The sequence below is a fragment of the Poecile atricapillus genome, chromosome 2 (assembly GCF_030490865.1).
Source record: "Poecile atricapillus isolate bPoeAtr1 chromosome 2, bPoeAtr1.hap1, whole genome shotgun sequence".
NCBI classification, from domain to species: Eukaryota; Metazoa; Chordata; class Aves; order Passeriformes; family Paridae; genus Poecile; species Poecile atricapillus.
In genome coordinates this window covers 56,132,883-56,146,371 of record NC_081250.1, presented here as the reverse complement: position 1 = coordinate 56,146,371, position 13,489 = coordinate 56,132,883, and positions in this window count along the sequence as shown.

Sequence of the window (13,489 nt, the reverse complement as noted above, 5' to 3'; positions counted from 1 at the left end):
AGAGTCCGTGTCTCTTCATCTCTGCAGAGTATCTCAGAACATGTTTGCATGCCAGCATACAGAAGGGTTAGTGCAGTTGTGATTAAAATTAATATTTACTCATGAAACTCATCATCATTTTGTAAAATAATGATAATAAATGTCCTCAGTCCTCTACAACAACAAAAAATATGTTTGGTTCTTTTTCCTATCTTTTTCACTTTCAAATCATTGTTTGATATTTTGGGTCCCATGGGCCATTTTTATATTTCTTTTATTATTACAATGATGTCATTCACATAATATATAAAGAAAAAAATTGCTTCAAACCTCATATGACAAACTAATTTTGGTAAGACCATTCATTTGATGAACGGGACAAGTATATTAGCTAAACACTCTCTCTTTGCTAGTGAAATTATATGGTAACCAAGTTTTGCCCTAAGATATATCTCATCAATAAATGGAAATATATACCTGATTTTTCTGAAGAATAAAGAAAGAAAGGCTTATGTTCGTGTGTTAAACTAACATTAAACACCAATGTGGCAAATATCCTAGAAGATTTTTATGCATTTCAATACTAAAATGATGTTGACTGCAACACATCTGGATTACTTTAAAGGCACAAAAAGAAAAAGAAGATTATTTTCACAAATTTCAAACCTAATGTTAGCAGGACTTACAAGAGTGTGTGTGTGAATGAATATACAACACACCCAGGAGAATTCTTCATACAGTCCATAAATAATATCTCTATGTTTATGTCTCAACATATAATTTTTTCACTGCTGTTTTTTTCCATATAGTAATAAACCTTTGAAGAAAAACATTTATCAGCTACATCATTGACAGTGAAATTCACTATTTAGACCTTAAAAATTATATAGCAGAATCTCTCATAAAACCCAAATGAATGTACAACTGTATTTTCCAAAAACAACATCAAAAATGAAAAACCACTGAGGTCAAAGGTCCAAGGACCTTTCAAGCCATGTGCTGGAGAAGAAGAGAGAAAAAAAGATACTATAATATTGTCTTTTTAAGCTGAGATACAAATGTATTTGCTTTCCACTTTTTGTACTGGGAGCTTTGGAAATACACTTTTAACTCACACCTTTTTCATCTGATTGACAAGCAGGAGAGCTCTAGCATCTGGTCCAGTCACAGTAGGGTATTTCTCCCACTCTTTCCCAGTCAAGCTCACCTCAGCTTCCAACTGAGTCAACTGCTGTGATCCCTCTGTCACCCCAACAATAAAAAGAGGTTCTGTCTCAACACATCCCGCTGGGATTAATGTGCACTGTGCACCAATGTGAAAGGTACAAGGCCTTGTATTTTTGCAGTTCTGACGTGCCAGGCCATTGGATTCTCACAGTCCAAAAGACATGATTCTTCCATGTCTCTATCTGGCTAGAGGCAGGGCCTCTTTAGCCCTGGTTATCATTCTCTTTCTGGGCATACATGCTAGAGGTCCCTTCAGGGAGATCAGACATGTCATCCTCCCTTCTGTTATGCCTGGCAGCTCAGATATGGGAAACTGGAGCTACATCCCCTCTGGTGGAACTCCATCCATGAGTATTATCCTCCTTCAGTTCACGCACCCATACTGCCAGGGCAGAAGTGGGTTTTCCATCCCACCTTTTCATGTTTCCCTCATGGTCATACAGGAGGAACCACAGGTCAGCTTGTGGGGTGTACCGTCTGTCCCTAGCTGGAGGATGTCCACTTCTGATAACAGAAGTCCTGGGCCTCTGGTCTGTACTGATAAGATTTGGAGAAGGTCCTCTTTAAGTTCCTTCCTGAGTTTCTGATGAGTCTCCACAGTCCTGTCTTCCATTTTCTGTATATTCTCTGACAGATCTGTTTCCACAGCTGAGATTCTTGCTTGCATTGGGCCATGCACAGTGTCTGCATATGCCTGGAGCCTCTTTGTCATGGTACTCACTGTCTCATCCCCCTCATTCCACTGGATCATCACTAGGGCAGGGGTGCATTCTCATGGCCCAAGTTGTGCAAGTTTTAGCCACATCACTGATGGATATTTTACCGTGTTTGGACTAGTAATCATTTGTTTGTCTGAGAAAATTATCTCTATCACCACCAGTTCTCTCAAGCATTGAACTCCTTGTTCCATGGTCTTCCAAGAGCTTTGCTGCAGCTGGGTATCTTCTTGGCACAGGTATCTTTCCTTCACGCCTCTGAAGAGCCGTGTCCAGAGGCTGAAAGCTTTGTGCTTCCTTGTCATCCCTTGGTCAATACCCACATTACATGATAGTGATGTCTCACTTCAGTACCATCCAAAATCATACCATCACCTGAGGTGTCCCAGCTTGGGACCAACCAACTTAATATAGATTCATCAGGCTGTTGGGTGAAATCTTTTCTTAGAAAGTGAAGGCTTTCTAGGGACAGACACTCAATAAGGATTTCTGGTTCCGATTCCTCTGCCAGCCGTGAGGATCCTGGCTCCCCATCATCACCCACTGAGTGAATGGATTTGGTTTTGTTTTCCTTCTCTGGACAGGGGCAATTGCTATTGGCTCAGGCTCCCTGTGTGGTTTATCTGCAGCTGGAGTGACTGAGGTGTCTGCTGATTCATCCTCCTGCCCCTCTGGCTGTATCTGCTGCCCTACAGTATCTAGCAGCGTGTGATAAACAGTAGCCAGGGCCCAGCACAATGAGGTCCTTCTTGTTAGAGAATTTTCTTTCCAATATTTCCACCTCATCTACCTTATCCACCTCAGGTGGAGGGAAAAGTTCCAAGCTATCATGGCAGAGAATTCCTTCAGGGTTTGGCCTATGTCCTCCCACATCCCACATCACTCAGAATTTTCCACAATTGGGCAGATCTCTGGAAATCTCAGTCCTAATTCTAGACAAACTGCAAACCATATAGAGGAAAACCTACCAGATAAAACAACAGGAGGGTCATATCTTTATCATCCAGGGTAAACTGAGCTTTCTCAAAAGGTAACCTGCCAGATCTGAAGGGGAAAAAAGAGATCAAAGACTGGAAAATATCATCTCCTACTTTTCCCCCATAACAGACTGGGTTCAATTATTAGTAAGCCCCCCCAAAAAGGCTACCCAGATCAGGACAGGAAAACAACAGAAAATGCACAAGCTTGATAACTCTCAGTACCTCTGCTAAACTTCTAAAATATTAAAATTTTTAAATTATTAGCACAGGGGCACATCAATTTGGCAATCCTGATTTGTAAAAGCCATATGCCAGGGGCATAATTGCCCACATATATGGATAAGTAAACATGCCTAGATGCCATAGAGCCATTATTGAAGCAAGCAGCACAATGACCACTTAGTGCCGTACTCAATATAAGGTGTTTCAAACCAGAATGTAATTTTCATTGGTGTGAGATTCTGCTGATATACCATCTGAATCTTCTTGGAGGTTATTGCTAGTGTACCTACCTCTGCTTCCTTACTTCCACAAGGCAAACCAAAAGAGATTATTAAAAGAGAGGTTTTTTCCTACTCACCTGACATGGGAAGCAGTTGCCTATGTAGAGGAGAAAAAAATAGCCTGTAGCAACATTTTGCCTGCTTGAAATTGCCATTTGCTGCTGGCTCAGAAAAATGCTACCTTGGGGAGAACAGCTGGTTATGGAGCTGCATCTCTTGAGATATCCTGAGATATGTCCCCGTGGGAGTCTGATGATCAAGTGGAAAGGAAGTGGGGGACATAGATGTGGAATTTGAACCCCTTGATTAATACAAAGTCAAAAGTATATTGACAGGCTTAATTAATTTGCAGTCAGACTTGGGCTCACAAGACAAATCACAAGCTGGAACAGAAACATGGAAAGCAGTCAAAACTGAAAGGGCACAGTAAGACTCCAAAAGCACACAGGTTTTTTTACCTCATTTTTCTGTGCAAGTTTGAGTGTCTAGCAACGACTTTAAGTTGAGACAGGCTTAGAATCAAATACACTCCAAAACAAAACTGCATCAGAGTCAATGGTTTCTGTTGGGCAAACAAAGCTAAGACCTTGGAGTGCCATTAGCTCCACCTTTTGGACAAAATATCTCTATATGTATAAATTCCTCAAAATACCTCTAGATATAGAATCAGCCAATGAAGATACTTACTAATATTATTAGTTTACTAATAATTAGTGTACCAAAGACAGAAAAATAGCGCATCAGGAAAATAGAGGTATAGTAGCATTTATATACCATAACCAAATCCAGAGCAGTTGAAACAAATATAGAAATGGCTGGTATGCTTTCCTGCCTCTTCTGGAAAGGCAAAAGTTTTTGTTAGATCCTTTCTGTTAAAAGTATTATGATTGGCTTTATGCAATGGATTATTAGGCTATCATCATGAAAATATGAATAGGCATAGCTGTGCTGCTACTGTGTGATTTTATGATAAAATCTACGCAGGCTTTGTGCAGTGAAATACATCAAGTGATTTAAGATGGTTTTGCTACTGGATTGAATATTTCTGATACCATTTTTGCCATTGCTTGTTAAAAGTACTGAGATAAAAAAGAAAATTCTAATAAAAAATCTACAGCAATAAATTCTCTAGTTTTATAGTTGAATCATAGGTGAACAGAAAAGCAGACATTGTTTTTAATTCTCTCCCATGCCTACTTTCTCCAAAGGCAAGAAGCCCAACACCGGTTAATTTAGCCTGGCATGTGTAGCGGCTTGCCCTCCCTGCTGCACTCCTGGATGGCATGCTCCCAGCCTGTAGCACAAGCACAGCATGAGTCCAGTTGCTGCCAAGCAGCAAGGCAACACTGCAGCTGTCGACAAGATACCTCTTCATCCAAATCTTCTTTGCCTCTCAAACCACCATCAACCCAGGCTGTCAATTACTAGAATCCCCTGCACATTGTTCTTACTGGTGGAGGAAGGAGGAAGGCTCTCTGCTCAGCCTCTCAGCTGATATCACATACCTACCACAGAATACCACCCTTTTGGTCAGCCAATTTATTAAAGAAAAAGGGCACAAATACAACTGGAACAGCTGAAATATTAAATCTTCACAGCTAGGGTTTTGGTGAGTAACTAGGGTTCTCATTCTAAGTTTTGCCAGTAGTTCTTGCAAAAAATAATTGAGAGATTGCTATTGGATGCAACATCTTTTTCTGACACAGATCTGGAAGATGTTCTTTGTTCATTTATCTAGGCTTTTGATGAATTATCCTGTTCCTCATTATGGGATTTTAATGCTAAAATGTAATGAAAATTTAAAGGACTCCTAATCATTCCTAAGGACTCCAGGGTTATGTCCACGTAAGGAATTTGCAAGCCATGATATTGTTCCATGACTTCCATACTTATGCTTATTTCACTTTGCAGGTAACCAGTGGATTTCCACTCACCCATAGAATCAAAATGTCTACTATCACAACAATCAGCAATGATGTGTTGCAGATGACCCAAGACAATGGTTCACTTTGAGGATTGTTTTTTATGCTATAAAGCACTACTGAATAGAAGAACAACTCCCATGCCCTTGCCATGGCCATGTGCTGGAAGGAGAGGAACCCTGACTAAGATCTTTTGAAGCAAGACCCCACAGACAATACTGTGCAGTCCCATGGATCTCAAACAGGAAAGTACTGCCCCGGACACTCAAAGGAGCAGAATATCAAATGCTTAAACATTCCAATTTGCCGTAAGTGTTTTCTGCTGTATGTCCCAGCCAGGACCCCTGAGTCCTATGGAGCACAGGAAAGGCAGGAAGAAGGAAATAAAAGAAGCCTAACTGCAAGTGTATTAACTCCATCCCTTCAATACAAAACCACCAGACAGTATGGCTTTGATACTGAAAAAGGGTGTTGCCAGACATCTTCTGGAAGCCAACAACACCAAGAAAAAAGACAAGACATTTAGGGCTGGGAAAAGTCACAACAAGGCAATGGCTGTATGTGTAAAAGCAGCCTCTAGCTGAGGAGTGACCTGGTTGGTGCACTGGAAATATGACAGGGATTTGAAGCATCCTGTTTTGGATTTCTCTGATGTGTACACAGAAAAAAATCACTGTTCCATGGAATGCAGCTGTAGATGAATTGCAGGGAACTACAGAGGAGAGAAATACTGGCTGGCTAGTGAAATAGTCTCTCATGATGAGTTTCTGGAAAGCTTCCTGCAGAGGTTCTCACTTGGGCTGAGGAGATGGTGTCAATTGTTTTTGGGTCCCTGCCCATACATCATTGTCTGGGCTAAAGAAAAAAAAAGGTAGCTTCTGAAAAACATCTAGGTGCCATTTAAATATATACAGAACGCTTTTGGCCAACTGAAAACATCTTTATCATGCCCCATAATTTATACAGATTATCTCTGTTAATCTGTTATGTAACTCCTGCTGGGTTATAACTATAATATTTTATCTATAATCATTATACTGTTATGAATAATTGTATTTAAACTATTGCATTTCAACCAGGAAAGATATTAATTTTGCATTAGTTTTTTAACTTAAAACAATATGGAATGAAAATGAGGAGTTATATGCAGTCATCCATTGTGGGTCAGCATAAATATGGTAAGTAAGCTAAATCTATGAAAAATCATATTGTAAAAATGTTACTGTAATCCAGATTTTTTTAAACACAGAAAATATATTTTAACACTGTACTTCACTAACAATAAAATAATTTGCTGTGAAAATATTTTACGTGTTGCATTCCTCAAGCAAAATACTCAAAGATAGTTCTGTATCTGTGTATGAGAAGAGTTGTACTTGTCTTCAATGGCACAGGTAAAATGGGCCTAGGTTGGCTTGGCTGAGATCTAGCATGAGGAGTACCCCAGCACTCTCTCAGAGAATTCATTGGTCAATGAGACATTGTCTTTCACACATTTACGTTTCTCTCCTTATAAGGAAGAAAGAAAAGAGAGGAAGCAAGGGAATCACTATTACACACGAGTTCATCAGCCTGCATGAGCTATGTTCCTGTTAGAGGCAGACTATACTGTAAAGGTACCTTTCTTTTTCTGTCTTTGCAATGTGACAGTTTTCTATGAACCTGCTGTTTTGTAGCTGATTCAGTTCTACTACATAGCCCTAACATTATTTTATTACATTGCTAATATATTTTTGTAAGATTAAATCCCTAATTTGGAATCCTGTATTCTTTTGCTCTGAGACTGCGTGTGAAGGCAGAACTTTCAAATCAAGTGTGAAGAGTTAGAATGCTGACATGAATTAAAAACACATGCATCAGGAAATACATAGTTGAAATTAACTGAGTTTTCCCCCTTTTCTCTTCCCTCCTTCTCTCATCTGGGCTCCTGTGAGTACAACTTGATCTTTGAAATACCAATTGCATTTCCCCAGCGTCATGCTTCACACAGAGACTGTAGTTAATTGCATGTTCATGAGATATCTATGGAAAGGAGACAAAAAAGGTGCATTTCCTATCATGTCTGGAGTACATGTCTCCTATGCAGCCTGTCAGAAAGGGAATATGACTTGGGGATAACTTCACATCTGCTTTAGAGACTTGACCCACAGTCAGCTTTCTGCCAACCACTTTTTTTATTGATTGCTGCTTTCTAACCTTTGTTCCTCTTCCCTGTTTCACTGCTAGCCCCATAACTTGGCTATCAGATCACAGGTCTCTTCCCATAGCCACAGAAATGTCTGAAAGTGTCCATATAGGCAGATCAGGCAGGAGCAGAATAATAAGGGATTGTATCTTTATTGTGAAAACAGACTCTTCTGTTCACACACAAATTAGGAAATAAAGACGTTTTTAAAGGCAGGGGTGTGTCTGTGGGAAGATATGAGAGGATGAAGACAGACTTGTTGTCACATAATGTCATTGAATTTCCAACCAGTTTCAAGAGTTGAAAGAATTCAGACACGGTGCCGAAGTGCAGAGGGACATGCGCTGGGCATGGACAACTGTAAGCATTGCATGGATATCTGTAAGCATTGCACCACACCAGGAGTAAGCACAGCAATGGCAATAAGTGCTAATTCAAAGATAAAAACACCACTGTGACTGGTTCACATTACCACATTGATTCTCCCCATAGGCAAATTTTGTAATGCAGATCAGGCTTGGGCATGGTGGGAGGAATATAGTAACAGAGGAAAGCATCACAGAGTTCATTACCAGGTAATCTCAATATATAACTTCAAAACCTCCCTTTTGCTTCAGTCCCCATGATGGAGAAGCAAAGGTCACTTTGACATGGTGTCAAAAGGAAGTGTAACATGAAATACAATGCAGTGTGCAGAGGGCATACCAGACATTTATGTTTTAAACTATTGTGACAGTATGACCTGAAAATAATCAAACAGCCTGAGAAACCAAAGAACACTGGGGGAAGTAAATGGTAGAAGAAATCAGAAAATTACTCCCTTCTAAAAATAAATACAAGTATCAGGTATTATTCTTCAGCAATGGGCTATTTAAAAAATAGCCAGAGTGACACAGCTGTGTTTGTGGTACACTGATATCAGCACTCTTTTGCTTCAAAAGCAAATGCAACTTGGCTTTAAAATTTATATTCACGCACCATTTATCATAACACACTACTCTCCTCCAGTAAATAGGCTGTGGGGCAGAGTTCCACTCAGTTAAACCTTCATGTAATTTCATATTTTTGGAATGAGAAATACAATTCTTACTTACTGGTTTTATTAACATGGTTCTTTGGGGTCTTTTCCAGAGAGCTCCTCTGTTTAAGGTGCTGCATAAATGCATGATAGCAGGCCCATGCTGCTTCTCAGAGGAGTAATGACTACAGCTCTGCCCCATTTCTCTCTTCCCTTGCCCTGATGATGTAGACTGTTTCCAAAAAAATCTCCTACAAAATAAAATATGTTATTTCAAGTGTCCAGTCATGCTGAAAAAAATTATATTATGCAGTCAGCTGCGAAATGCACACATACTTGATTTCAAGCTTGCAAGTCCTATTGATACATTATGCATATTCCAAGAATATAGTTTGTATTAATTGCTAGCTACTTATAAATTTAAGAAAGGACACAAACAGAATGAAAAAATATGAAATATTCTTTAAAGAGAATATGTAAAACAGTTTTCAGGTAGAAAAATTTTTACTCCTGAAAGTGTTATAATTCAGACTGGTTTCCAGGAATAACACACTCTCAAAATGAGATGCAGATTGTTGTAAGCAATTTTAGTTATTTTTTTGAACAGGTGGATTTAGTTAAGGGGAAAAAATATTTTTCAGTAACAGAAAAATAATGTATGTGATGTAGCTGAGTCATTAAAAGGCTGGGGTAAGATTTCTTGGGGTAAGATTCAGTACGGAGTTGAGACATGGCAACTAATACTTACCAAATCATGAAATGTCATCTTTATTACATTCTGGAAATAACTCTTACAGGAGGTCATAGAACAAAATACTCTCAGATCTGTCATTAGCTGGAAGAAAATTGCAGTGTCTCAAAACGTATTTTAAGGGGTCCAACTCCCTAACTTGACCCTTACATCATTTTCACAGTACAAATTTAGTTCTATATAGGAGAATTGATTACTGGCAACCTCGCCCCTGATAAGCCACAGCTGTGCTAATTGCCAAAAGCAGCCTTGCCCTTAATAGGTCAGAGCTATATCCAGTGAGGATGAGTGTGGTAAAAGGGTGGGTTAGCTGGCTGGGGGAGGACTGGCCAAAGGGAGAGAGAATTGCTGCTGTGAGGGGTCTGCTGTGAGCTCAGTCTGAGCCTGTGAGGGAAGCCTGCAGTGGGAATCTGCTGGAGTCTGGGAGGAGTTGGAGTCTGTTGGCTGAGCTGTGAGGAAGAATAAACTGGGACCTTTTCATGCTACTGAACAAGAGTGTGTGTCTGCTCTCATTTCTATCCCTAAAGTGAGGTCTGCTGCCACACTTTTAGATTTTAATGCCCACTCCATTGTATTTGCACTTGTTTAGTTTTAATGATAATAGCTGCTAAAATATGTAGCTCATGAAAAGAAGAAAACTAAAGTTTCAGAGTTTGACATCAAAATTCAAAGTGCTTTGCATTTGGTTCATCTGCCTTCCCCTCCTTGCTTTCTTCCTTACAACTTCTGAAAAGACAAAACTAACATAGACCCTGTGTTGAAGCAGATGAAAGTGCCAGGCTTCCGGGGTGTATTCAGTTCATCAGATGTGAGGAGTTCAACCAAGCATAGGAACCTCGACATTAAAAGTGTGTCACTCCCTATTCTCAGTGAAATGTGACAGAAGCTGGGCCAGTTAATTTTTATTTTGCTCTTTGGTCATTTTGTATGCAAACATATTGAATTTCTACATACTTCCAGCAGAGACTAACCTTCTGCCAGTGGCTCATAAGAACAGTCAGTGAAGGAGCTGAGCCTGCTAGCAGGCTCTCTAATAATTAACAGACCCCAGAATCAGAGCCTTTCTTTCTCCTACTCCTGTCTGCTGTGAACAGCACTGACAGCTTCTCAGGTTACTTTGGCTCCAGTAAAAAGAATGCTTTTGTTGTGGTTTGATACTGGTCAAATGCCAGCCACCCACAAAAGTTGTTCACTCACTGTCTTCTGCCACAGTCAGGCTGAGGAGAGGGGGAAAAAAATTAATGAAGGGCTCATAAGTTGAGGTAAGGACTAGGAGAAAAACATTCTGAGGGTGAAACATGTTGAAATTTAAAGATACAAAGTAAATTTATTAGTAACAGAGGAAGAGGAGGATAATGGGAAGTAAAATAAGCCTTTAAAACACCTTCCTCTTCCAGCCCCTCCCTCTTTCCTACCAACAGCACAGGGAGATAGGACATGGGGTTTTGGTCAGTTCATCACTCAAGATCTTTTTGCTCAGGGAGAGAAGTCTTCTCCCTGCTATGCTCTGGGGTCCCTCCCACCAGCAGTCAGTCTTTTCAAAACTTCTGTGGCATGGATCACTCATCCATGGGATGCAGTTTTCTAAGGATAGGCTGCTCTAGTTTGGAAGAAAGGGACTTTTTTCTTTATCTCTGGAAGCAGGGGCCCTCTCTCTCTATTTGGGTCTTCCACTGGACCACAGCTTTCTCTGGCATCCACCTGCTCCGTGAAAAGTCAGCACTTTTCCCACATACTGCAAGTGGGAATCCCTCTGAATCCCCTGTGGACTTCATGGATTACAGGGGCACAGTTTGTTTCATCATAGTCCTCTCAGGGGTTTGCAGAGGAATCTCAGCTCTGATGCTTGGAGCACCTCCTCTCCCCTGTTTTCCCACTGACCTTGGTGTTGCCATGCTGTTTTCTCTCACATGTCCTCACTTCCTCTTTTGCTCTGACTAGAAGAAAAACTGCTGCTTGTAGGTACCGTTGCCAACAAGTTCCACCAATGCAAAGATCCCTATGGGATCCCTCAGCACTGAGAGGTTGCTCTTGTCTAAGTTCCGCACTGGAGAGTCACTCGCCATGCTTTCACTGCTGGCCACCATGGCACTGGAGCTATTTAAGGCCTCCCTCCATGTGGGGCGGTGGGAAGGAGAAGCTGCCGCTGCTGTCCCTGCCCTCCCGCCCTCAGTGTGGCTGGTTGGGGTGGCCAGGCCAACACAGCTTGCTGTGGGCCGCACCAAGATGGCGGCAGCCATGGCGGTGGCCATGGTGGTGCATCACTGAGGGCTGTGCCGGGATGGTCCCGGCAGCGACGCCTCACCACCCCTAGAAAAAACTGCCTGTGCTGCTTTGATTTTCTTCTTAAATATGTCATCACAGAAGTGTTACCAACCTCTCTAATTGGCCCAGTGGCATGTCCATCCTCAGAGCCATCAGGGATTGGCCCCGTTAGACATGGTGGAAGTTTCTAGCAGCTTCCCACAGAAGCCATTTCTGTGTCTCCCCTGCTACCAAAAACCAGGCTGTGCCAAGTCAACATAGATCTGTACTCAAGATGGACTCAGGAGGAAGATAGATTATGTCAGCTGTGCCTCATCTCAATGTAGGGGGAAAAAAGCATGAAATAGGAAAAAAAAGAACATCAAGAAGCAAATATCTGTGGAGACAGCTAAACTATCAGGGTATTTTTAAAGTTTTGGCATGTGTCGGCTCTATGATGTTAATCACTGTTGTGGTATTTTTTCTAGTGCAAATGCAGGAAGATGTGCATGTAGGGATATCATGATAACTTCCCACCTCTTTGAAAGAGCTGCCATTATGCTTTTAAAATTGAGCACTTAAACTATATTCCTATTTCTCACTGATATAAGTTTTTTGGTATGCTAGTGTGATGATGTCTCTTAGATAGTGCTGAAGAGGTTACTAATTTTGCTATCCCAGACAGCTAAGTATGCGACCTGGAATTCAAATTTAAGCCTTTTGTTTTGCAGATTTTTGTCTTTAGTTACCTCAATAGAGATATATTTAGCTATGTTTCTGTCTTTTCTTCCTGCCCCACCCAGTCCTCTGCTGAACTATTGAATGTATCAACACACATTTACTGAGATAATCTGATCCTAAATTCCAGATACTGAAAATTAATTTCCATCTTTTAATTGAAAGGATCAAACAAAACAAGAATGCTCATGAACTTAGGGTCTAGGACTTCCAAAATTTTTGCCTCATGGGTTCTATGTAGTAATCAAGGATCTGGAAAGAAAAGGAAGGTGTTTAAATTATTTAGCATTTGTGCTACCTAGTCACAGGTTCCACTGTCTACTATGTCATTTAAAAGAGTGATACTTACGAAAAAAAAAAAAGAAAAGTTGAATTTACATTCTGAACATATTTCATAAAAATCAACTGTTATGTTACACTTTGTTGTGATGCTGTGACAGGTTAAGGGAGTAGGTGCAATAAACTTTAAGCTGTGCATACTTCATTGTTTCAAATTAAAGTAGAAGACCAGCTTATATCCAACAGCAGGTTGGCATGTCAATCTTTTTTACTCTTGATTCCTTAGAGCACATGCTCAAATCTGCAATTGTCAGCCTTATTTTGCCCTTTAAGTAGGATATGAAATGTTTTTGGAATGAAAGTTCCTCAGTCAGTATTTCTTTTAATTACATTTATTTTATTTATATCTGAGTTTCTCAGTAGAATTGTTCACATTGAAAAGATAAAGCTTTCACCTTTGGAATTGTAGTGACCTGGAGTTAATTTGACAATATTAATAATATTATATAACAATATTGATAATATATTATTACAATACATTATCGATATATATTATCTGTATGATGACAATATTGATATATTGACCAGAGTTAAGTTGTAACTCAGAAAAGTTCAACATACAATAAAATGAAACACTGTTACTATATATTACAAGATACTTGATCTTAAAGAGAGGAAAATTTTCGGAGTAGGAATTGACTTTCCCATTGCACCTGCCTTTAGAATCTCTTTGGAGCTCTGGAGAACCCTACCACATCACTGTTTCACCAGTCCCCCAGGATATCTGCCCAGGGTCACGTCTGGCTGGCTTTTCTTCTGCTGAGCCAGGACAGATGATGATCACAACATCCAGATCTTTCCCCTGGCACTCTACCACCACCATTGTCACCTCTGTTTTGAAAGCTGAATAGTGATGATAGGATGTGTACTCAGGGTACCTTCTCACA